The sequence below is a fragment of the Dipodomys spectabilis genome, unplaced genomic scaffold (genome assembly GCF_019054845.1).
Source record: "Dipodomys spectabilis isolate Male_0828 unplaced genomic scaffold, ASM1905484v1 ptg000001l, whole genome shotgun sequence".
In the NCBI taxonomy this organism is placed as follows: domain Eukaryota; kingdom Metazoa; phylum Chordata; class Mammalia; order Rodentia; family Heteromyidae; genus Dipodomys; species Dipodomys spectabilis.
In genome coordinates, this window is record NW_024870678.1 from 2,112,112 (window position 1) to 2,137,505 (window position 25,394).

The 25,394-nt window shown below is 42.5% G+C and overlaps 1 protein-coding gene across 2 annotated transcripts in view; it reads right to left on the minus strand.

Annotated features, from left to right (window-relative positions):
• Scml4 (Scm polycomb group protein like 4) overlaps positions 1-14,759 on the minus strand; it is a 74,507-nt gene extending 59,748 nt beyond the window's left edge. For both annotated transcript variants that reach the window (XM_042673879.1, XM_042673872.1), the window contains exon 1: positions 14,564-14,759. The gene's annotated coding sequence lies outside the window, so the exon portion shown is untranslated. The remainder of the gene's footprint in view (positions 1-14,563) is intronic.
• Positions 14,760-25,394: the final 10,635 nt, after the last annotated feature.

The following is a 25,394-nucleotide window of genomic DNA, read 5'->3' on the forward strand; positions in this document are numbered from 1 at the left end:
GAGAAGTAAGAGAAGAAAGTAAAAATATGCATAGGTTTTGAGACTATATAGGGAAGAACAAAAGACTCAAGTGACCTTTGTCATTTCTAGTTTTTGCATGTTTTATAAAGTGTATAATAATTGAGTGTTATGCAATCTATGACTATACATATACTGGAGATGTATGCACAAAAATTATTTATAATTAATCACTGTGAATGATAGATATATTGGAATGGTGTAATGGAGAACATGGTCAAAACATGTGGCAACCAAATGTAAGTAATGGAGTCTATTTGAGATTCTGTGTGTGTGTGTGTGTGGGTGTGTGTGTGTGTGTATGTGTGCACGTGTGCCAGTCCTGGGGCTTGAAGTGAGAGCCGGAGTGCTGTTCCTGAACTCTAACTCAAGGCTAGTGTTCTACCCACTTGAGCTATAGCTTTACTTCCAGCTTTTTGGTGGTTAATTGAGAATAAGGGTCTCATGGACTTTCCTGCCTGAGTGACTTTGAACCTCAATCCTCAGATCTTAAACAAAAAAGTACTATAACTGCCCTGTGAGGAAACACATTTGTCTCCTTTGGAGGACACAGCAAACTAAAAGCTGATGCTTTGATCTTGGACCTCCCAGTCTCCAGAACTGGGAAAAGTCAAGTTTCAGTGTTTATAAATCACCCATTCTACCTTGTCAGAGCAGCAGGAACAGACTATAATAACCAGATATGTATCTTTCAAAGATACTATTCTACAACTCATCAAGTAAGCAAAGGGAGAAGGGACCAGAGGCATGGCGTAGGCTGTGACCTAGTCTTTACAGTGGGGACCCGGGTGAGATATGAAAATGTCCTGCATCCTTCATAGCCGTGAGATGTGGGACTGTCGTGGCTCCTGTGATGTCATATCATATATAAATCACATCTGAGTAGCTTGGCAGTTTTACTGTGTCACCACTAAGCCAGACTTAGCTCAGGGTTTTCTGGAATTGAGAAATGTAGAGCACACATTCATTCTGTCTGGAAAACAGTGTGCTGAGACCTCGATCCTATGAGGGAGCCTATCTTGCGGCTGCAGAGCGGTAGGCTGCCTCCAGTGTTGGCAATAACCATACTGGCCAGCTGCACATTGTGGGAAACTCCCACTCCCAAGAGAGCAGTAGAAATCTGAAGGGTGGCTCAAATGTCCCCAGAATTATTCACAGACAGGGACATTCTCCAAAACCGACTCTGAAAACAAAGGCTGACTTTCCCAGATACATTATGGGAAGGACCCAGAGGCTTCTATCCCCATGCTGAGTGAGATGTACCATCTGCTATTTTAGATCCAGTCCTTTAGCATCCAGGAGAGGGACAGGCGAGGACTCATTTGACTCAAAGAATGCTTACCAAATTTCTGACCTTTAGATATGTCCTTTTCAAATTTTCCATTCTAAACACCTCTTGCAACAGTTAATTTTATGTCAACTTGACTGGGTCACAGTGTGCCCAGATATTTGAACAAACATTATTCTGATGTGTCTGAGGGAGTGGTTATGAATGGAAGTAACATGTGAACTGGTGGATTGATTGAAACAGTTCTTCTAACATGGATGGGCATCATCTAACCCACTGAAGGCCTGAAAAGGGGGAAAAAAAGACATCAGAGTGAACTCCATTAACAAGGGGACCTCAAGTGTTTTTGCAGACTATACTAAAACATCAGCTCTTGTTGGGTCTCAAGCCTGCCGGTTAAAGCAGATCTCTTTACACATATTCTATTAGTTTGGACTCTTTGGGGAACCCTACCTTCTAGACCTTCTGTATCATATTTTTTAACATTTATCAAATCATATATGACCTATTTAAGTATGTCATAAAACAGGGGTCTCATCATGCTGCCTGGGCTGGTCTTGAGTCCCTCTGCTCGAGGAATCTTCCCGCCTTAGCCTCCTAAGTTCTGAGACAATGGGTACATGCTACCACAGAAGATGAAGATAAGTATATTTTAATAAAAGTTCATCATACTGAGGGCTGAGTACTTTATAAAGAAAATTAGTTTATTTAGTTCTCAGGTTTGAAGGCTGAAAATCTAACATTGATCAGTTAGTGCCCTCTGTCCACATAGAGCCCCTGGTGGGGGCCCATTGACTAGTAGCACATCATGGGTACTGGCATTGTGGTAGGATTATGAGTGACAGGGAGAAATCACAGGGTAACACAGGAAGCCTGAGAGAGTCAGGAAACCAGGCTTGTTTTATCATGACTTACTCATTTTAGACTGTGGGACAAAAAACAAAAACAAACAAATAAAACACATTAGCTAGATGCTAGAGGCGCATACCTATAATCCTAGCTACTCAGGAGGCTGAGATCTGAAGATCACAGTTCAAAGCCAGCCCAAGCAGATTCTTAATTGGAGACTCCTGTCTCCAATTGTAGACTCTTCAATTAACCACCAGAAAAGTGGAAGTGAAACTGTGGCTCAAAGTTGTAGAGCTCTAGTCTTGAGAACAAAACCTCAGGGACAGTGCCCAGGCCCTGAGTTCAAGCTCCATGACCAACATCAACAACAGAACACATCAATTTCAGAGACAGTGTCCCCAATGACCTCACACAGGCCCTACCTCTCACCAGTTCTACCACCTCAAAACTACCACCTAGGGACCAGCTTCCAAAAGTTCCATGTCATTATGGAAAATCTTGTTCCTAGCACAAGTTCCAGATCGTGTTACATCTGCTTTAGATGGAGCCTCTGGAGGCAGGTGTCACTGATCTGCTGTCCAAAGTCCATGTTTGCACTAAGAATTACAAATTGTTCAGTCTTCATTCTGCTTTATACTGCCACTAGAACAACATAGTAATTTTTCTTAAATTACAGGTATTGAGTTGCATTATTTATGAATTTCACTTCAGGATCATAAACAGGGTGTGAAAATACTTGTAATAAAAAGGAAGGTGGAAGCTGACAGTACTGAGTGCTCTTTCTTTACAAGAAGTTTGCTATGGACCAAAAAACTGTCTTTCCAAGTGGATATACTATGGAATCATTTCCGTTCTGGAACATGATGGCCTTGGAACTACCAGGCCTAGCTAAGCAGGAGCAGCTGGCTCTGAGGAATGAAAGAGTTCTTTCTCCCCAGCCCACACAGGTGAGACCCCCCCCCACACACACACACGGCCCACCATTCTACCTGAGGAATAAAAGACTGGGCAGATGCTCATGTAACCACATAGCCAGCTATTTAATGGGATCTTTAGTTTCCCACCTGGGTGGTGGAGATAAAGATAATTCTTTCCATATTAGCTTCCCATGTGAATTAAATACATTCAGTAAGATAAGCGAATTTGGTGCTTCTCATACCTTCCTCCAGTATGTGATGCTCAATGAACATAAACAAGGAGTCATTATCGTTTATTATAGTAACTAGGGCTTACTGAGCCCATTTCAATACTCTGTTTTCTTTTCAGCACTTAGCAGTGGGGACTAATAAGACCACCATCCCCAGCAATAGCAAGAGGTTTCTGGAGGCCAGGTATGGGCCGGGACTAGCCCTGGGTCACACCAGTAGCCCATTAACTGTCTTTTGGAATTGGAAACCACATAGCTCCATTCTGATCTACTCTGTGCAGTTCTGAGGGCAGAAGTGGTCCTCAGAAGATGGAAAGTCACTGGAGAAGACAACTGGGCCATTCTAGATGGGAAGGCCCGAAGCTAAGCTGGCTATGTGCCCTAAGACACCATGGAACAGTCTGAGCCTTGGTTTTGGAGGGAGGCCTTTAAACCAATTATCAGTCTGGAGATTTGGGGTTTGTGTAGAAAGCAAAATTCAAGTTCTAGGTATGGTGGTACACACTTACGAGCCCAGCTACTCAGGAGTCAGGAGCAGGAAGGATTGCAAGTTTGATGGTGAAAGATAGTGAAACCCTCAAAAACAAATAAAAACTGGGGGTATGGCTCAAGTGGTAGAGCACTTGCCTAGCATAAGCAAAATCCTGTGTTCCATTTCCAGTACCAAAAATTAATTAAATTAAATTTAAAAACAAACAAAAAGAACCACACTTCAGAGCAAAGGTTTGATGTTGTTGTTTTTTTAAATTTTCATTATGTTATTATTTTAACCTTCTAGCTTCCATGGAGGAACAAGCTGAGTGGACAACTGCCTGGAGTTTCTGTGGATCTGTCATCCCCATATAAATTCTTCTTACCCCTGTTCTGTACCTGCATTTTCAGGGATGAGAAAGAAAACTCCTGGAGGCTGAGAACTGACGGCTTATGTCTGTAATTCTAGCTACTCGGGAGGCTGAGATCTGAGGGTTAAGATTTGAAGGCATTGTTGCCTCCTCCTTTGTTATAGGAAATGTACTCATTACCTTGTTCATTTAACTGTAACCCCTCTGTACAGCATTTTTACAATAAGAAATGTACAAAAAAAAGATTTGAAGCCACCTCTTTTTTTTTTTTTTTGGTAGGTGGGGCTTGAACTCTGAGCCTGGGCGCTGTCCCTCAGCTCTTCAGCTCAAGGTTAGCGCTCTACCACTTGAGCGACACAACCACTTCCTGCTTTTTGTGCTTATGTGGTGTTGAGGAATGGAACCCAGGGCCTCAGGCATGCAAGACAAGCACTCTACCACTGAGCCACCTCCTAGCCCCTGAAGCTACCTCTTAAGCAGATTCAAGTGAGATTCTTATCCCCAATTAATCAGTTAAAAGCCAGAAGTGGAGGTATGGATAAAAGTGGTAGAGCACTAGCCTTGAATGAAAAAGCCAAGTAAGAATGTGAGGTCCCAAGTTCAAGTCCAGTACCAGCACAAAGAAAGAGAAAGAAAGAAAGCTGATAGCAACACACTCAGAATACAGAAAACTTTGGTTCCAGGAGGCCTGGGTTTGCCTAACTTGTTCAGGAGGCCCTTCTGGATATCCACACTGTCCACTGCTAGAAACCTATATGGACTAGCTGAGCCTGTGTCCTATGGAAACATGTTCCCCTTCACACATGGAAATGTCAAATAGAGTCATAAAAATGATCTGACCTATGGCTAGAAATATATTTTAAGTTTTTTCTTCTTACTTCCAGTTTATTTCACAAAAGCCTAGAACCAAGCAAATTAGAACTTCTCAGTTCTTGACCGAAACAAAGATTTGGACTGTTTCTAGGGGAAACAGTTTGTGTAGAACAAACTCTTTTGTATGGAACAAACTCTTTCTCCTCCTCTACCCTCAGAGCACTTTCTGCTACTCATTCTTTGCTGGTCCATGCCTAGGGACTTCTATCCAATCAGAAAGGACCAGTCCTCCACATTATCACGTGTCACTGGTCCCTGCACATTTTCACACACATTCCAGCCCAAACTGACTTTCTAACTTCACAACCCCAGAGAGAGTTCATACCCACCTGGTCTCATTAAGACAGCACATACTTGTACAGCTGCTCACTGTGGGACCAATTAACCACTTCCACATCAAGCACCAATATAACTTTCCCATATATACCCATTTTATTTTTGTTAAGTATTTAAAATCTTGTCACAAACACTTGAAACTAGAGCTGTCGTCTAACTATGGGCAGTGATTTGGAGCAACAGAACCATTCCCTCACCCACTGTCTCTATGCTTTATCTGTAGTTTGAACACCAGCATTTAAACCACTTACATATAGCTAGCTTTCTACTTGATTGTTTTATTTTTTTAAGTGACAGTCCTGGGGCTTAAACTCAGAACCTGGGTGCTGTTCCTAAGCTTCTTTTTGCTCAAGGCTAGAACTCTACTACAAAAGCCACAGCCCCACTTCTATTTTTTGCTTGTTTTCTTGGTTTTGGTAGTTTATTGGAGAGAAGAGTCTCACAGACTTTCCTGCCTGGGCTGGCTTTGAACCATGATCTCAGTCTCCTGAGTAGCTAGAATTATAGGTAATTGCCTGTAATCCTGGAAAATGAGATTTTGAAAGTTATCTAGTCGAAGGTGGCTCAGTGGTAGAGTGCTAGCATTGCATGCATGAGGCCCTGGATTTAATTCCTCCACACCACATAAGCAGAAAAAGCTGGAAGTGGCACTGTTGCTCAAGAGGTAGAGCGCTAGCCTTTAGCTGAAGAGCTGAGGGACAGTGCCCAGGCCCAGAGTTCAGGTCTGATGACCAACAACAAAAAAAAGTGATCTAGTCAAATATGCTGGAGCACATACTGGCATCTGAAAGAAAGTATTCCCAATATAAGGGCAACATATTGGTAGCCCACAGCTGGCTTCTTACATCCCAACACGAACTCCTTCCCCCAACCTGCCATCACCACCACCACAAGGAAGACAATACCAACTGCCCCTAATTCCAAACAGTAATGACAACTGAAAAAAATCACAGAAATCTAGTCCTACCATGAATTCTCTACTGACCAATACACTCAATGCCTCATGCAAGTTTTGAGTTATTTTCTTTAGAATAAGCAGCATGTCTTCATAGATGACTATTGAATAAAGACTTGACAACACCAATTTCCCAACAATGAGGACATCAGATTCTAAAGAACTAGACAGGAGCAGGTTGAGTCCCTTTTGTGGAAGACTATAATGAAATAGAAAAAGTGCTTATAGGCCTATAGTATTGCAGACATGGTTAGGCTCAAAGGAATGTTTTTGTTGTTGTTGTTGTTTGTTTTTGTTTTTCCCCCCACCAGTCCAGGAGCTTGAACTTCTTTTGCTCAAGGCTAATACTCTACCACTTGAGCCACAGAGCCACTTTTGGCTTTTTCTGTGTATGTGTTACTGAAGAATCAAACCCAGGGCTTCAAGCATGCTAGGCAAGCACTCTACCACTAAGCCACATTGCCAGCCCCCAAAGGAGTTACACAATTTCCAAATCCTGTCTCCAAAACCAGGAGCATGAATCCTGGAGTTGGCTTTCATCTTGTACTTTTCTTTTCTCTTAGCTTCTTCTTTCCTGCCTTTCTACCAAGAAAAGACTGCCTGTTAAAATAGGATTCAAACCCTCAGGCCACCCTAGGCCAGCCTGACATCTGCAATCCAAAGTCAGCCTTGGAGAAGCCACCCTGAGAACACATCAGGCTGTGGAGGGAGAGAAGGGCCTGGTGCTATGTGTGAGGGAAACATACAAAGCTGACTTCAGCCCTGGTTTTCTCATCAGAGCTGGGATGTCCCAACATGACCTGTGGACAAGGAGAAAAGAAAATCTTTCCTTTGACCCAAAGGATGCATAAGATCTACAAGCTGAGAACTATGGGCCCCCATTAGCTATTATTATACCTAAACTTGCTCTGTAGACAAAAGGAGAGTAATGACCAGGTCCTTATTGGAAAAGAGGTTTGAATGAGGATGAGGTTTGAACACAGGGCCTGGGCCCTGTCCCTTAGCTTTTTCACTCCAGGCTGGTGCTCCACCACTTGAGCTATAGAACATCTCAACTTCTAGCTTTTCGCTTGTCACTTGAAATTATGAGTTTCATGGACTTTTCTGCCTGGGCTAATTTCAAACCTCCATACTCAGATCTCAGCCTCTTGAGTAGCTAGAATTACAGGCGTGAATCACCAGTATCAGGTTCTTACTGCTTTTTTTGTTTAGTGCCATTTTCCTCAGCTGGACTTAGGCCCCCTCACAATAATTCTCTGCTTTGTCCAGCTCAGCATCTGTCCCCAAGTTTAGTACCAGTCTTCATGAATGGCCATATATTTTTTGGGGGGGGAGGGAGGGGTCCAGTCATGGGCCTGAACTCTGGGCCTGAACGCTGTCCCTCAGCTCTTCAGCTCAAGGCTAGCGCTCTACCACTTGAGCCACAGCGCCACTTCCGGCTTTTTTCTGCTTATGTGGTGCTGAGGAATTGAACCTAGGGCCTCATGCATATAAGATAAGTGTTCTACCACTGAGCCCCTTCCTTGCCCTGGCTATATATTTTTACGGACAACTTTTTTTTATTTATTAATAAGGTTGTTTTATTTTGAAAATACCATACAGAGGGGTTACAATTACATGAGCAAGGTAATGAGTACATTTCCTTTTTTTGTGTGTGTGGCTGGGGGGACGGAGGGAGGGGGGTCCGGTCATGGGGCCTGAACTCTGGGCCTGGGCGCTGACCCTCAGCTCTTTAGCTCAGCTAGTGCTCTACCACTTGAGCCACAGCGCCACTTCCGGCTTTTTTTCTTTTTTGCTTATGTGATGCTGAGGAATCGAACCCAGGGCCTCATGCATGCAAGGCAAGCGCTTTACCACTGAGCCACCTTCCCAGCCCTGAGTACATTTCTTATCAAGCATTGTTGCCTCCTCCTTTGTTTTTTCCCTACCATCCCTGCCCTCCCATCTCCATGACTACACTCCCCCATCCTCCCTGCCAAAGTTGTAAAGTTTGTTTATTGACATAGCATCTCGTACATTTCATTGTTGCAATGGGTCCACCTGTAGCCCTATTTAAACAATTTGTTTTCTTCCCTTCCCCAAATTATACCAATATCAAATAAGGTGAAAACAGGGGTTAATGGAGGGGAGGGGAGAGGGACATACAAAGCAACAAAAAATCACCTTATGAATATGTTAGCAGCAATAGCAAGAAAGAAAAACCACCTAAGTCCTTCTCTTGGGGTTTATCAACTTATCTGACCTTTTCTGCTTGTCTCAGACATATACTAGTTATTGCAAATAAGGGAAACCATGGGACCTATGTTACTTTGGGCCTGGCTTACTTCACTTCATATAATTATCCAAGTCTTTTCATTTCCTAACAAGTGGGTCAATGTCATTCTTTCTGATGGAGGCATAGAATTCCATTGTGTATATATACCACATTTTCTTGATCCATTCATCTTCTGGGGAGCATCTGGGTCGGTTCCATATCTTAACTATGGTAAATAATACTGCAATAAACATAGTTGTGCTGGTAGCTTTAGTATGGTCTTGTTTGTGATCATTTGGGTAAATGCCCCAAAGTGGGATTGCTGGGTCATAGGGGAATTCTATGTGGAGTCTTTTGAGGAACCTCCATACTTCTTTCCAAAGTAGTTGAACAAGTTTACACTCCCACCAACAATGTAGTAAGGTTCCCTTCTGGCACATCCCCTCCAGCATCTGTTGTTATTAGAGCTCTTGCTTATAGCCATCCTAACTGGGGTGAGTTGGTAGCTCAATGTTGTTTTGATTTGCATTTCTTTTATGGCTAGAGAGGTTGAGCATTTCTTCATGTGTCTATTGGCCATCCTTCTTTCCTCTTCAGAGAAGTATCTCTGTAAGTCTTTAGCCCACTTATTTATTGGGCAGTTGTTTCTTTGAGGATTTGCTGTTGGGGGATTTGATTTTTTCAGTTCCAGATATATTTTAGATATGAGACCCTTGTCTGTTGTATGGCTAGTGAAGATCCTCTCCCAATCCATGGGCTTTCTATTGATCTTGCTAGCTATGTCTTAAGGACAACTTTCAATGAATTGTGTTTCTATTTTGAAGGAATGAGGGCTTTTGTTATGTAAGATCAGCCCAAGGGGGAAAAAAAGGAGCAAAAGCTCTTGCTATCAAATATTTATCTCCCAAAGTGGGAGATAAATATGTGCCTTTCAAAGCACAGGGTTGACGCTGCTTGTCACTGGCATAGTCAGGAATGTTCTCATGATAGCTTCTGTAGCTGCTTCTGTGTTATGTGCTCTCTTCAGAAAGCACGATCTTTCTCACAAGGCTTAGCCTGGCTGCAGGAGTATGCCTGTAGTCTGGGATACCCACCACGGTGAAACAAAGTTCGTTATCTGATCAACAAGTGCTGGTGGCTCATGTCTGTAATCTTAGCTACTCAAGAGGCTAAGATCTGAGGATCACAGTTTGAACCCAGCCTGGGCAGAAAATTCCATGAGACTATTACCACTAAAATGTCAGAAGTGGTATTATGGCTCAAGTGGCAGAACCCAAGCCTTGAGCACAAAAGGCTTAGAGACAGTGCTCAGTCCCAGAGGTCAAGCTCCAGGACCGACAGTCTGAATAAATAAATAAATAAAAGGCAGCTGCCCAGACAAGAAATGCACACTTGCTTCCCACCTACTCCCCCACCAACAAAACTTTCAGTGGGGTATGCCAGACTTGGTAGAAAGGAGCAGAGGTCATTACCCTGCATTCTCTGTCTGTAAAACCATGCAGACAGTAGGTAGAGAGTACAAACTGCAAGCCAGGCCAGGGAAGCCTACAGGGAGTGTCTGAGAATATGCTCCCCAGCTTCAGGGTGTCACGGGGACTCCTGAGCTCAATGCTGAGTGAAGACCGCCTCTGAGTGATAAATTCCTTCCTGCCCTAAAGTAGCAGGAAGACCAAGAGGCAGAAGGAGTTTTATCTTTGAGCTGTGGAAGGAGCCCTCCTGGTTGTGAGAAGCTGATTTATTCTAGAATGTAAGAGGGTTGCTTGCTTCTGATCTCCATTTGACCCACCTAAAGCAGGAATGTTCTTGGTTCTATCAGAGGACCCAACAGCTTCCTTGCCCAATGGGAAGCCCTGATCCTTGCTCCTCTCTTGCAAAGGGTATTGACTGACATGTAGGAGTCCAGCAGTGCGAATACTGGAAGAGTCCAATAACTTCTGAAGGGTGATTGCACCCATCGCCGCTGGCTTAGGCTGATATACTGGGAAGCGGGAGGGGAGGTGGGGGGGTGCGTGCACATGTGAGACATGCTGCTGCTCGGAGATGCCGGGCACTCCTCTGCTTCCACAGATATTATCTGCGTAAAATACAGTAAATGAAATTCTAAACCTCTTGGGGATGTCCCAAATGGTTCTCCAGTCCCAGTTCCGCTTCAAATCTCAAACGAAATCTCTGCATGTGACAAGCAGAGAGGGAGGGCCTGCAGGAAGGCGAGGGAACACCCTCCCCAGAACTGAAACCAAGATTTGCTCAGTGCAACAATGAGAACCTGCTGGGGGCCAGGCTAGCTGCACCAACGAATGCAGGCTTTGCTACGAGGATTGCCAGTGTGTCTGGAAGACACTTAACAGTGGAGCCTGGAGTCCTGAGCTTTGGCAAACCCAGGGGTTTTGAGGTGGAAAGCTAGAAAAGGGAAACCGAAGAAAGAGAAAGTGATCGATTCAAAGGCAAACCAAACATTGGAAGCTGCTTTTTCAGCCTCAGAAATACTTTATCCTCATTGGGTGATCTTCTTGGTCATTGGACCACACTAGAAAATGCCACGATAATAATGCAATTAAAACCTGGTAGAGTTGACAAAGAAAAGAAATGTTAAAAATTGGCAGCATTCCAGAGAACCTACCAGGCTGCAAACTGCCCAGGACTCAAAATTGCTAATTCCAAAGAAAGTTAATTAGCATCTTATTAATAAAGGAGCAGTTTTGAAAGCTTGCGGAATGGCTTTTGTGACTCATTCATTAAAATTTAGAATAGCTTGCCAGATATCCTGGTGGCTCTGTGACTTTATATTTGCACCAAATCATTGGATTTTTTTTCTCCCAGGGGTTGTTTTCAATCCCCCTAGCCTTCTTCTCACCTGTCTGTCTTTGCAAGCAACAAACACATAAATCTCAAATTAGGCTTTGGAGAGATGGCAGGATTAAGAAATAAGATACCCAAAGAAGTATGTTTTAAAAGTGCTCTTAGAAATGTGCAAGTAGCATGAAGCTTTGTGTGCTAACTCTAAAGAGTACAGCTTTCCCAAATGGCATCCTTGAAACATTACGCCAGACTTTACAGTCCTTGGTGATTAAACTGGAAGAGGTCTTTCCTTGTCTTTCCAGCCCTATCCACAAATACAATAAGTGAGGCAGGTGGAAGAATGAAGCAGGAGATGCTTAGAATTCTAATACCTCAACCAGACCAGACGATGTGTGGAATGCCAGGAGGGAGAGCAGAGCTCCACTACCTGGTGCCACTGTAGTCCCTTGTGAAGCAGAGGATTCCAGGAGCACTAACTTAGGGAAGGAAAAAAAATGTCCTATGGAGCTGTAACAAAGCAACCCCAAGAGCAAGCGCTGAGCATAGATAGTTATCTCCTCTGCCCAGACCAAATGTGCTCAAGCACAATTCACAGGGATGCACGGATGTGTGTGTGTATGTGTGTGTGTGTGAGTGTCCCTGCAAAATTGTAAACAGATCTGCAGAACAACTCTATAATTTAAAAAACAACAACAAAAATCAAACCAAAAACCCTCTAGATGTGAACTTTGCACGTAAAGATTATTCCTCTCTGAATATTCCTTCTTGTCTTGCCTGGACCTTGTTAAAGTTAAGTGTTGGAAAGCCAACACTTGAGATTTAAATTAAACTAAGTAAGTAGATTAAAAAAAAACAAGTGTCAATATATTATGAAAATTTAAAACAATCTGGTCATGAGTTGCCCATCATTTAGCCTTTAAAAAAAAATTAAACTTCTGTCTCCGTGTCTCTTTTCAGAAGAGAACGTTAACGAACATTTTGAAAGGCACTATTAGTGTTGGGATTTTCACCATGATAGTTTGGGAGGTGGGGTGTCCTGGGTGGATTTGGCTTGATGGCCGGAAGCTGATCCACTGCAACTGTGGGACCCGCTCACCCACCCAGAACCAGAAAGTGAAAGTGTGGCTGGTTTCGCTTGCTGAAAACACACCATGCCAGACAAGCAGACAGACCTGCTAGGAAGCCAAACTCATTCCTCTGTTGGTTTCTTCCTATTACCTACTGCTCATTGACTCCTTCCTTTCTTTTTTCTTTTGAAGTAAAGGAAACGTGATCTAGGTGGCCTTGGGGCAACAGTTGAACATTTTAAGCATAAAAGAACTGGGCTCTTGTGGGACCTGTATTTTCTTTTCTAATTGCACAAGTCAGCCTGACTGATGTATGTATTTATCAAACCATCGCAGAGTTCCTCCTCATGCGTGATTTGAAGAGCTAAAGGAAACATTCTTGTTTAAAAAAACTATGTCCTGAATATGTTTAAAAAGTAGACGTTAGTCTCTGAACAATGTCCCTGAATAAAAGACCTATATTAACACCGACTTAAATTTTGACAATACTCAGGACTGTTTTTTCTAGGTAATCATCACCCAGCTGCTGTTATTCAAATATTCCCTGGTGTTTTCAAAGGATTTTTAATAAAACCACACACACAAAAAAAGTGTTCCACACAATGCTGCACCTTCTAGATAATTTACTTTATCGTGCTATGAATTCCTTTATTCTTATTTCTATATTTCATGCTTTATTCTAGATTTTTTTATTTTTTATAGTCTGAGAAAAAAAAACAGCTAGGTCCTTCACTCTTCAAAATTTGTTCCTCAAAACACAAAGGTGTAATGCCTACGTGCATCTGATCATACAAAATAATAGTTATTGAAAGGAGCTCCAGGAAATGGAAACAAGAGGGTTTTTCTTTGTTGCTGTTTTTGTTTTCTTTCCTTTTGTCTTGTTTGTTCATTTATCTGTCTTTGAGCATGTAAGGGGAAGCACAGAAATGGAGGGACTAAGGGTGAACAATGTGATATTCGCTAGACACTATGTTGAACATGTACTATTCGACTTGTGGGTAGGGAGGGGAGGGTAAAACTAGGACAGAGTGGAGGAAGGAGTGATGGTCCCAAAAGAAATGTACTCATTACCTGACTTATGTAACTGTAGCCCCTTTGTACATCACCTTTATAATAACAATAATTTTTTATTTTGTTCCTCAAATAGAAAAGAATGGAAAAGCAGAGCCCACAACAACCATCTCAGATTGCACAGTGAGATCAGCTAACAAGCCTCATTCCCCAAAAGCCACTGATCAACGACTGTCACAGAAACAACATGACAAGCCACCTCTCATGTACTGTCACAGAGAGTGGAACAAACTTTGCCTTTAGCTCATCACGGAGGGGTAAAAGGACTTACCGCTGCAGCCTATGTTTCCTCACCAACCTGTCCTGACCCAGCAACAAGGAATCTAGAGATACTTCAAGCTTCAGAAGAGCATGCAAGAACTAGTTCAGATCACACGGAGCACTATCTAGGAAGAGGTGACTTTGAATTTGAACTTGGGAAAACTGCTCCAAATACTCCATAGCCACAGTGTTCCATTCACCTCCCCGCAAAACTAATGAATACCAGTAACTACAATAGTATCCTTATCTAGAACAGATGAATTAGGAGAAAACTAATACAAATACATATGAACTATAACATCTAGAGTATTCAAAATTCAACTTAAGAAACAACACTGACATTCATAATGCACTTATTTTAGTAATCAAATTTTAAATAAATATTTTATCCCAGATAAACAATAATTTTAAATTAAAAAAAAACAAAGCAGAAGGTGGTAAATGAAAGTAGCTAGTTATCTAACCTAATATTTGGATTTTTTAAAAGCTCTTTTTACATATTTTTAACATAATATCTTTTTTTACAGGTTTTTAAAGAATAGTAAGTGTGTATATATGCAAAATGGATAAACTGTACTGTTCAATACTATATCTCCCTTTCAGATCTAGCTAAGAAATCAAAGATTGCATTTTGCATTAGAGGAACTGAAGTTTCCCTGCTGGGTTCAGGGGTTTTAGTACAGGAGACTCATACATTGCCAGGGCGGTAGGCATGCAACCCAGAAAAACTAAAGCAGGTAATCTGACAGCCAGAAGAGAAGTACCCGTGTCACACACACCCTCCAGCTGTGCATCTCCCTTACCTACAGCTCCTTCACACAGCCCTGATCAGGGTGTTGACCAGACCAGGAGAGGGTTGAAGACAGATGACTTTCAGCACATGTGAGTCGAGTATTGCAAAAGCTATCTTCCACCCTTGTGCTAGTAGCTCACAGTTAGTCTCCGGCAGCCCTGCTCTCTGGCTGAAAACATCTCATTAGACTAATGCATTCAGCACAGGCAGAACACTCGATTTACCATAGCTACAGCAATGAATTTCCATTACGATGACAGCCTCAACCACATCATGTCCGGAAAACCAGCCAACCACTGGCTTTTAAAGAACACACACATTTCACATGCAGAAAACGAGGCCTCTGTGTGTGTGTGTGTGTGTGTGTGTGTGTTGTGTGTGTGTGTGTGTATGTGTGTGTGTGTTGTTTCCTTCCTCTTAGCTGACCGACTAAGCGAAATGTGCAGTGTAGCTTTTTGTCGACATGAGCTGCAAGGTAATGACACTTGTGCTCTTTTGGTAGTTAGTCCTTGTAATAACCTGAATTATGTCACAATTGTCAGAATGGGTGTTTCCAACATTTCAGTTTGCATTACTCCTCCTCTGTTGCCATAGAAACCAGACTGTAACATCATCTCTTTGTCCCAGTCCTGCAGCAGTGAGGGCCAACACCAGACTTAGAAGACAGTGGTGATCTGACAAAGCAAATCATTCACTCTGGACAAAAAAAAAGGAAAAAGAAAGAGAGAAAGATGCGGAGAGAGTTGGGGCGGGGGGAGGGGGCGGGCAATGTTCCTGCAGCATCTTTGTTCAGGTTGCTGTTTATTGACCAAAGGACTGTGCCTATGTAAACAAGCACCCATGTTGTACCTATTAACTGCAACTACCGACACCCACAGGTAGGGCCATGACCATACTCCCCGCCTTTGGTTCAGGTCTGTGTGTGTTTCTACCCACCCAAATGCATTTGAGACCTGTGGGGGCTGGGATGGTCCTTAGGCAGGAAAATGGCAACTATCTGCTCTTTATGGCAAATTAGTTCCCACTGGTAAGGGACTTTTCACTCCTTCTTTCCTGTAAAGTAGAATAGGGCTCCCCAGTGCCCGTTTCATTGATTCCACGATATTGGAGTGTTCCTTTTTATTTCCTACTATATGAAGCATCTCTTGTACAAATACATCCCCCTCCAGGCAGGCTCCGGGATGGGCAGCACGCATCTTTGGACAGAACTAAGCATCAGCTAGGGCAAATAAAGACCTGGACCACAACTTGGCCAGCTACTGAGAATAAAAAAAGCTAGTCAGCTATTTGACTTCACATTTGGATTTTTTTAAAAAAAACTGTTTTAATTTGGTCATTCAAAAATTGATTTCATTGCAGCAGAGAGAGGAGGAGGGAAGGAGGAGAAAAGATATACTTGAAACCACAGACATTTTCCTTCTCACACACACACAGTTCTGAAAGCTGGAAAGACATGGTCAAGGTGGTTGCTAAATTTTTCAGGTTACAAAATAATATATAGAATAAGATCTTATTTTAAAAAAAACAATGATTTGCAAACTATGGGAGCTATGTTAATAGCAACGATTCTTGGCAGGTAGAATTAGAGTATTTTTCCTTGTTATCAACAACAAAAATTGTTGATTCTACTTATAAACCTGAAGTCTCTGAAAGGAAAATAAAATATCTGTCTAGTGGGGGTAGCTTACATCCTAATTGCGTTAGACAGACTTCCGATTTAAAGACTGTCTGCCACTCATTTGTTTCACCCCTGATCCTCCACTTTGTGCTCCACCATAAGGATTATTTTGGGGTCCATGCAGGGTACAGAATAGTGATCACATACTCAGGGGCGGGCTTCCTGTCCTTCCCCACCCAGATACCCCCAAGAGAATAGGGTTAACAACTCAGGGATGACAAACTCCAGTTTTATATAGAGAGTTGGTGATGGAATAAAATGAAGTCACTCCCATCAAAGAAAAGATGACTTGTGGTAGAGTCAATGAATAATGTATTACCAAATACAGTTTAAAAAGCAAAAACAGAGTTTATAGTGGGTTTTTCTGTTTTGTTTTGTTTTGTGGTTTCTTTCTGTTTTGTTTTGTTTTGTGGTTTCTTTTTCTTTTTTGGTCAGTTGTAAGACTTGAACACTGGGCCTGGAATCTGTCCTTGAGCTTTTCTGTTCAAAGCTAGCACTCTACCACTGAGCCACCGCTCCACTTCCAGTTTTCTGGTAGTAAATTGGAATAATAATTTTATGGCATTTCTTGCCTGGGCTGATTTTGAACCACAATTCTTAGATCTCAACCTCCTGAGCAGCTAGGATTATAGGTTTGAGCCACCAGTGCCCAGCTGGGTATGCTGATCTTAACCAATGTCAGCCAAGACTTTTAGATTTGATATCACACACACAAAGAAAGAAAAATTAGACATTGAAAGTTAGACATCTATCAAGAAAAAAAGAAAAAGAAAATCTTTTGTGAGTTCATTTGTTGAAATAAAGGCTTGCTATGTAACCCAAGCACTTGTATCTTCCTGCCTCAGCCTCTCTAATACTGTGATTAGAGGTGTGTACCACCACATCCAGACACTACCATTATTCATTACATTCTCTTTACTATTGTTCTCTTTTCCTGCTAAAACATTACAAACATTCCCAGGATCCCTTCTGCGTTGTTTCTCCACTGTGTGTGTGTTCTTTCTTCTGCTTTGTGTTCCTCTAAAGAGTCGTATAGATGATTTCCAAGCACTTTGGGTTATTTGCTAGGTTTCCCTCTAAGATGTTTCCCCATATTAGATATGAGAAACAAACCTTGAAGTGCTGAGACACTTCTAGAACTGAAAAATGCTAAGATTCAGCCTAACTCCTATGAGTGCTCTCAGGAGCCAAACACAAAGATATCAAATAAAATAACAAGTGAATGCAATTTCAGCTGATTATATATATGTATATATACATATATGAGTCTGTGTATATAATATACATACATATTTACATATATACATATATATACATATGTATACATACATATATACATATGTAAATATATGTATGTTACATATATGTGTATACATACATATATTTTTGTGTGTGTGTATATATATATACATATGTATGTATGTATATATACTGTGCGGGCGCTGGTGGCTCACGCCTGTAATCCTAGCTACTCAGGAGGCTGAGATCTGAGAATCATGGTTCAAAAGCCAGCCCAGGCCTGAAAGACTGTGAGACTCATACCTCCAATTAACCACCAGGAAACCACAAGTGTCATTATGGCTCAAAGTGGTAAAGTGCTAGCTTTGAGCAAAAGAGTTTGGGGACATAGCTGGGAGCTGGTGGCTCATGCCTGTAATCCTAGCTACTCAGGAGGCTGAAATCTGAGGATCATGGTTCAAAGCCAGCCTGGCAGGAAAGTCCATGAGACTCTTATCTCCAATAAGCCACTAGAAAATCTGAAGTGGTGCTGTGGCTCAAGTGGTAGGGTGCTAGCCTTGAGCTGAAGAGCTAAGGGACAGCTCCCAGGCCCAGAGTTCAAGCCCCATGACCAACAACAACAAAAAAAAAGAGTTTGGGGACAGTGCCCAGGCCCTGAATTCAGACCCCACAACCAACAACTACAACAAAAATACTGCGTCTGGGCTGCTATGGAAAGCTGTGTGCGTGCGTGCGTGCGTGCATGCATGCGTGCATGCGTGCGTGTATGTGTGTGTGTGTGTGTGTATGTAATAGAGAGAAAGAGAAAGAGACAGACACAGAGGGAGGAAAGTAGGGAGGAAGGGAGGGTGAGAGAGATGGAGGAGAGGAAGGAGAAAAAGAGGAAGGAGGGAGAAACAATAGACGTTAAAAGAGACTACATTCTTTAAAATCTCATTTTAAAAAATAGCTTTTTGAGAGGTGCTACCATTTCTAGAATAAATCCATTGATCACCTGAGGCTCCATTTCCCTTTGTTTGAGGAAACATCCCCAAGACCACATCCCTTAGTTACCAAAAGCAAGCCTACCACCCTTATCCTTGGAGCAAAACTTGACTCTGAATGCAGATGGTGCAGTCTGAAAATTTTTGTTCTGTTTAATAAAAAGCAGCTGTGAGGTGAATGAAAAGCAACTGGTTCATAAATTCTTCTCACAGACAACCAACTTAAATGTGGGCCATGTCTTTAATAAGCCCCTGGGTGGTATCTGACCCCAGAGATGAGGTCTTGGGGAAAAAGATAAAAGGAAAGAAACAATAAAAACATCCAACTTGCCTTAAAAGTAAGCAGCATTCACTGTTCTAGAGAGAGTCTAGAGAGTTTTAGGCAATGCTGATGCTGCCAAAGATCTGATCTAAAGCCTGGTTTCCCTCATGGTTACAGTATGGCTACCAGCTGTTCCCCTATTCCCCTCCAGACAAGGAATGTGTAGAAGCTTCTTTGCACAGCCTCCAAAGAGTATCAAGGAACTCTTGTTCCTAGACCACTGGCTGACATCTCTTTTCTCTCATTGGTTGGAATTGGGCCACACCCCATCCTTGAACCAACGACTGCCATCCAGGTTATGCTGATTGGCTTCAGTCCGTTTTTTTAATCTGGAGAGAGTGCTTGCGCCCTCTGCTTCCGGAGGCAATGGAGCTGCCTGGGAGAGAGACACACTGGAGAAAGCATCTTGGTGCTCCTAGTAGGAAGAGGAAAAGTTTAGAGTGTCAAGGAGCCAAAACCAGCCAGAGATAACTAATAGAAGATGGGGCTGCACAGGCCTGGAAGAAAAGAGCATGAACAAGAGTTGGGGCTGGATGCTCCCACCCTGGCCACTCTCTCGGACATCGACTTTCAGGAAAGACCACAGAAATTATGAAATGCTTAATGTGATTGAATGTCTTGCAGAATCTGGTGAAGAGATTCAGGTTTGTATCCTGCATGGATGCAGGTGAATCCCAGAGAGAGAGAACACACAAAAACAGGCAAAAGACTTGGGAAACTGGATCTTGGGAAGTAGGCTGTATAGCTGGGAGAGTGCTGGGCTTCCCCGGGAAGGGAAAGCCAAGATTCTAGGCAGAAAGGCAATCCTGTAGGCAGGGACTGAGGCCCTGCATTGGCAAGATGTCTAGCAGAACCACAGCTTGGACAGCAAGATGGTATTCGGAAAGGAAGGCATGGCTTTTGGTGCTCTCAGGGTAACTTGGCTGAGTTGACTGGCTGACACTTGCCAAAATGTGTTTGATCCTGGGATTGCCTGGTCTGGCAGTGCCTGGCACTGTTCAGGTTGGTGTGTGTTGGAGGACCTGAACTGTAAATACCAGGCCTGATCTGAAAAGAATCCATGCAAGTTCTGTCACTTGAACCTGATAGAAGCACAGATACATCTTGAGAAAATTTGTGAGAATGTTGAAAGGGGCAACATTGATCAAGAAGCATTGTATTCATAAACTGCGTTGTTGAATGGCCAGTCCTTTACACGATTACTTAAGGACAATTTTTTTTAATGACAGAAAATGGCAAGGGAGGAGCTGATGGAGTGGATGAGGGGCTCCTTCCAGTTTGGGGGCTCAGAGGAGTCCGTGGGCTGCAGCTGGATTGTTTGTTTTGGGCAGTTTGATCATGGCAGTGTCTGAGAGCAGAGGACCAACAATAACCCAGAGCTTTGGGAGGAACAAGTCCCCTCAAATTCTCACAAATTCTAATTTATAAAAAAGGATTCAATCTACACTTACCCTCCTCTGAACACTGAAAAATGTGAATACCAAACCCTGAAAAGTAAAAGAGAATTTAACCAGAAATGTACACATCTTGTGGGACAGTGATCCTCCTATCTCTCCCTCCTGCATAGCTGGGATTACAGAAATTTTAAACCGCACAAATAAGAAGGCAGGAAGAAGGAGGAAAATGGATAAAAGCAAAGCAGATGGGCAAAAGGTGAACCTGAGAAATGTGGCCTTTTATTCTGAAGGGGAGTGGGGTTGCAGGAAGCTGACAGGGAGGCCAGACAGGCTTTGAAAGCAGGGGGTCTCACAGCATCCAAAAGTGAAGGTGAGAGGCCAGAACAGTAGGATATCCTTCGGCTCTGTGCAGCTTGCCGGTGTGACGGCTCCTCAGCCCCATGGAGCTGGCTTCCTCTGTCTCCAGGATCATGCACAGCCAAAGAAGAAGGTGCTAGACTGAAAATGGGATTCAGAGAAACTTCATACCCTTCGCAGAGGTCCCACAACACCCACCCTTCTAAGCTGCCAGCCTGCTTGCAGGAGGGACTCTAGAGGATTCCTTTGGGGACCCATGACCAGTCATGAGAAGTACCTACATTGACAGTTGGGACACATATGCCAGGTAAGAGACACAGTGAGACGGTTCAATGACCACTAGTGACCATGTCAGAGAGCTTCTAGTCACAACCTCAGTGCTTCACTACAGCGGAGCCTCTGGCCTGAAATCAACAGAGAAAAAGAATCTGGAGAAAACAGGCAAACATGAGAGAGGGAACATTCTGAAAAGTTATGACAAATATCCTGGGATTCCTAATATTATATGCTACATTAATAGCGTGAGAAATGGGTTGCTACATTTAAAGGGACATTGAAATATAAACCAGAGTTTTTGGAACTGAAAATAAGAGAACAGAAGTGTAAAATTCAGTAGAAGGCTCAGAAGATCGTGATGAGGAAAAGTCCAAGGGGGTGGGGGAAGCTAAAGAGAAAATAATAGAAGACTCTAGATCAGTGCAGGTGGCCAAAGGCAAGTCAGAACACCCCCAAGGAGTCCACAGAGGTAAGACGCTTGCTTCTCCTGCCAGGGCATGCTTGCCTTTTTTTAAGGCAAAGGCTCCTTTTGATGGCTCCTTGCAGGAAACAAGGGCTTCAAGCACCCCAGTCTGCCATTTTGCCACGTGTATGAATTGGATTGTGTTGCTGTCATCTGAAGAGCTAGAGAAGAGAGGCGCTCTGAAGACATGGACAGACTTAGGGAATAGCATGGGGATGCCATGCAGCTCAGAAAGATGCCAAATCTCCACCTTCCCACAGTGAACTTTATCTCTCACCAATACAGAGGCTATTCCTGTGCTCTTAACTGATAAAACTACACCTTAGCTACCACAACATCCAGACCTTACATCTCATTTCCAGATACTGCATCTCTAACCACATCTCAAGACCCACGAGCTTTCCAGCCCAGGACAACCAATCTGGTAGCCAACCTCCCAGTCCTGGCTCCTCAGGTGGAGAGTGGACAGCTCTCTACTGTATTTTTTTTTCTTTTTAATGTTCTTATAAAGGTGATATACAGAGGGTTACAGTTACATAAGTCAGGTAATGAGTCCATTTCTTTTTGGACAATGTCACCCCTTCCCTCGCTCTCTCCCCATTTTTCCCTCTCGTCTCCACCCACAAATTGTGTAGTTCATTGTCAACATAGTGTCTAGTGAGTACCACTGCTGTATTTGTTCACTCTTTGTCCTCCATTTCTGTGTCCCCCTTTACTCACTCAAAGATGGATAAACAAGACAAAAACAGAAAAGAAAATTTAAAAAGCAAAAAAGAAAAAAATCTCATTTCCTTTCCCTGGAATCCATTGCAATAAATATTATTTTATATGACCGCCTAAGCATAAGCATTGCACCTTTGTGAACTTCTTTTTTTCCAGTCTTATGGCTTGAACTCAGGGCCTGCCTGGTTGCTGTTCCTAAGCTTCTTTCACTCAAGGCTAGCGCTCTACCACTTGAGCCACAGCTCCACTCCTGGGTGTTGTTTTTTTTTTTTTTTTTTTTTTGATAGTTTAGTAGAGCTAAGATTCTGACAGACTTTTCAGGCTGGCTTCAAACTGCGATCCTCAGATCTCCACCTCCTGAGTAGCTGGGATTACAGATGTGCAACATTGGCACTTGGATTCTCTACTAGTAACTTTTTTTTTCCTGTCATGAGGCTTGAACTCTGGGCCTGGGTGCTGTCCCTGAACTCCTTTAGCTTAAGGAGAGTGCTCTACCACTTTGAGCCACAGCACCACTTTCGGTTTTCTGGTAGTTAATAGGAGATAAGAGTCTCACAGACTTTCCTGCTCAGACTGGCTCGGAACCATAATCCTCAGGTCTCAGCCTCTTGAGATTACAGGTGTGAGCCACCGGTGCCCACCTCTACTAGTAACTTTTGACTTCCCACACAGATGTGGTTACTTCTCCAACAGATGAAGACATCCATCAATCCATACTTTAATTTCCTTAAAACATAATAAAATTTAATCATGAATTCAAATAAAAATAAGCACATTTTAAAATATTTAAACCCAACTTCACTGTTGTTTTTACTCCTAATAAAAAAAATTTCCATGACATTGCACATTTGTTATAAAAATAATTATTCTTTTTTTAGTTTCTTTTTTTTATTGTGAAAATACTGTACAGAGGGGTTACAATTACATGGGCATGATAATGAGTACATTTCTTATCAAGCATTGTAGCCTCCTCCTTTGTTTCCCCTTCCCATCCCTTCCCATTCTCTTCCCGCCCCACTACCCCATCCTCCCCCCCCCCACCAAAGTTGTAAAGTTCCTTTTTCCACATAACGACTTGTACATCTCATTGTTGCAATGGATCCACCTGTATCCCTATTTAAACGATTTGTTTTTTCCCTTCCCCTCCACAAATTATACAACCTCAAATACAGTGAAAGTAGGGGTTATAAAATAATTATTCTTTAGCTGGATATTGGATTTTTTTTCTTGACCTAATGAATAGTGTAGTATCAATCAGTGCCTGTTTTGTACTAGGTGCTCAATAAATGTTTGTGACATGAGAAACAAATGAGAAACACTAATTCATTAAAATACTTGTAGGCATCCAATATTCTAGATTCAGAATGTTCTAACTCCATAGGTAAGAGTTTCTTGAAGTTATTACTGGGTTCTGATCTGAGATTTAAAAAAATAAATGACCAGGGGAACAGCAGTTACACACAGATTCCATGATAACAAAAGCCCTTTTTAGCCATCTGGCATACTTGATGCTCACTGATCCTGAGAACCAGACATGCGTTTTACCTATGCTGGCAAAAACTGCACATCTTTATCAGCTATTTACTCAACTAACAGGCAATGAATGCCCCATGAGAGCCAGCCACTGGCTTAGGCTTGGCTTACCAAACAGACCAACCATCACAGAGCTTTCTTTCTACTGCAGAAAGACAGAGGGTAAGAAAGGTAAATCAATGAAATGGGTATATATTAGATGGTGATGAGTGCCAAGGAGGAAAAGTCAATAGGGAAGAGGGGCGGAGAGTGAAGGAGTGTGGTTGGGCTGCGATGTAGCTCAGTGGAAAAGTGCTTGCCTAGCAAGTGCAACATCCTGGGTTCAATCCTTAGTACCAAAAAAAAAGACAAAAAATAAATAAACATACAACAGCGGGACCCACCAGCTGCACTGGTCATTGATCAAAACGAACTAAGCAACTCAGTGGCAGCAATGGGAGGGAGGGAATGAGTGGGAAAGAGGAAACAGCTGACACTGAGCAAAGGGAAAGACATGTACATATCACCCGATGTGGAAGAAATAACTGTATTGTCAAAGCTCATAGAACTCATAAACTTTATAGAACACGATAAAGACAATTTGCCCCATGAAAGGTAGAAAGTGTTTGTGACTTTAACTATCACTATCCCACAATACTGAGAAATTTGTGAAATTTATGTAATCACTTAATCACAATAAAAATTGCTATAAAGAAGGAGAGTTGATGAAGAATGATTCATTGAAGTCAATGAAGTGAATTATATTCTTGTATTGTCACCACGAAATTCCCCTATACAACTGAAATATATTAAGAAAAATACTTGTTTTCAAAAAAAAGAAAAGACAAAAAAGAAAGTTAAAATAAAACTAGTGTGGTTAAGCAAGGATGTTGCATACCAGTAATCCAACACCCAGGAGGAGAATCATGAGTTCAAGGCCACCTGAGGCTATATATCAAGTTCTAAGCCAGCTTGGACTACATATGTGGTTGTCTCAAAAAACTAAATAAATAAAATGAAGAGCTAGTGTATGGCTCAAGTTATAGAATGCCTGCCTGGCAAGCACAATACCCTGAGTCAAAGCCCAGTCCTGGAAAAGAAATACAATTTTTTAAAGTACATTAGTTGTACAAGTTAAATAAATGAATATATTTGAAATGCTTAGACAAGACCTGATGTGCCAGAAGCACCCAATAAATGTCCACTTAAAAAAATGATACAGCCAGGTACTGGTGGTTCACACCTGTAATCCTAGCTACTCAAGAGGCTGAGATCTGAGTCTTGAGGTAAGAAGCTAGCATAGGCAGGAAAGTACATGAGACTCTTTTCTTTTTTGCTGGTTGTGGGGCTTGAACTTAGGGCCTGGTGCTTCCCTGAGTCTCTTTGTGCTCAAGCCTAACACTCTACTACTTGAGCCACAGCACCACTCCTGGTTTTTGAATGGTTAATTGGAGACAAGAATCTCACAGGGATTTTTCTGCCCTAGCAGTCTTTGAATCACAATCCTGAGTAGCTAGGATTACAGGTGTGAGCCACCAGTGCCAGGATATATGAGATTGATATCTCAAATTAACTACCATAGAAAAGCTGAAGTGGGGCCGGGCGCTGGTGGCTCACGCCTGTAATCCTAGCTACTCAGGAAGCTGAGATCTGAGGATCACGGTTCAAAGCCAGCCCGGGCAGGAGAGACCGTGAGACTCCTATCTCCAATAAACCCCCAGAAAACCAGAAGTGGCGCTGTAGTTCAAGTGGTAGAGTGCTCGCCTTGAGCTGAAGAGCTGAGGGATAGCGCCCAGGCCCAGAGTTCAAGCCCCACGGCCGACCAAAAAAAAAAAAAAAGAAAAGCTGAAGTGGGGTTGTAACTCAAGTGGTAGAACACTAGCCTTGAGCA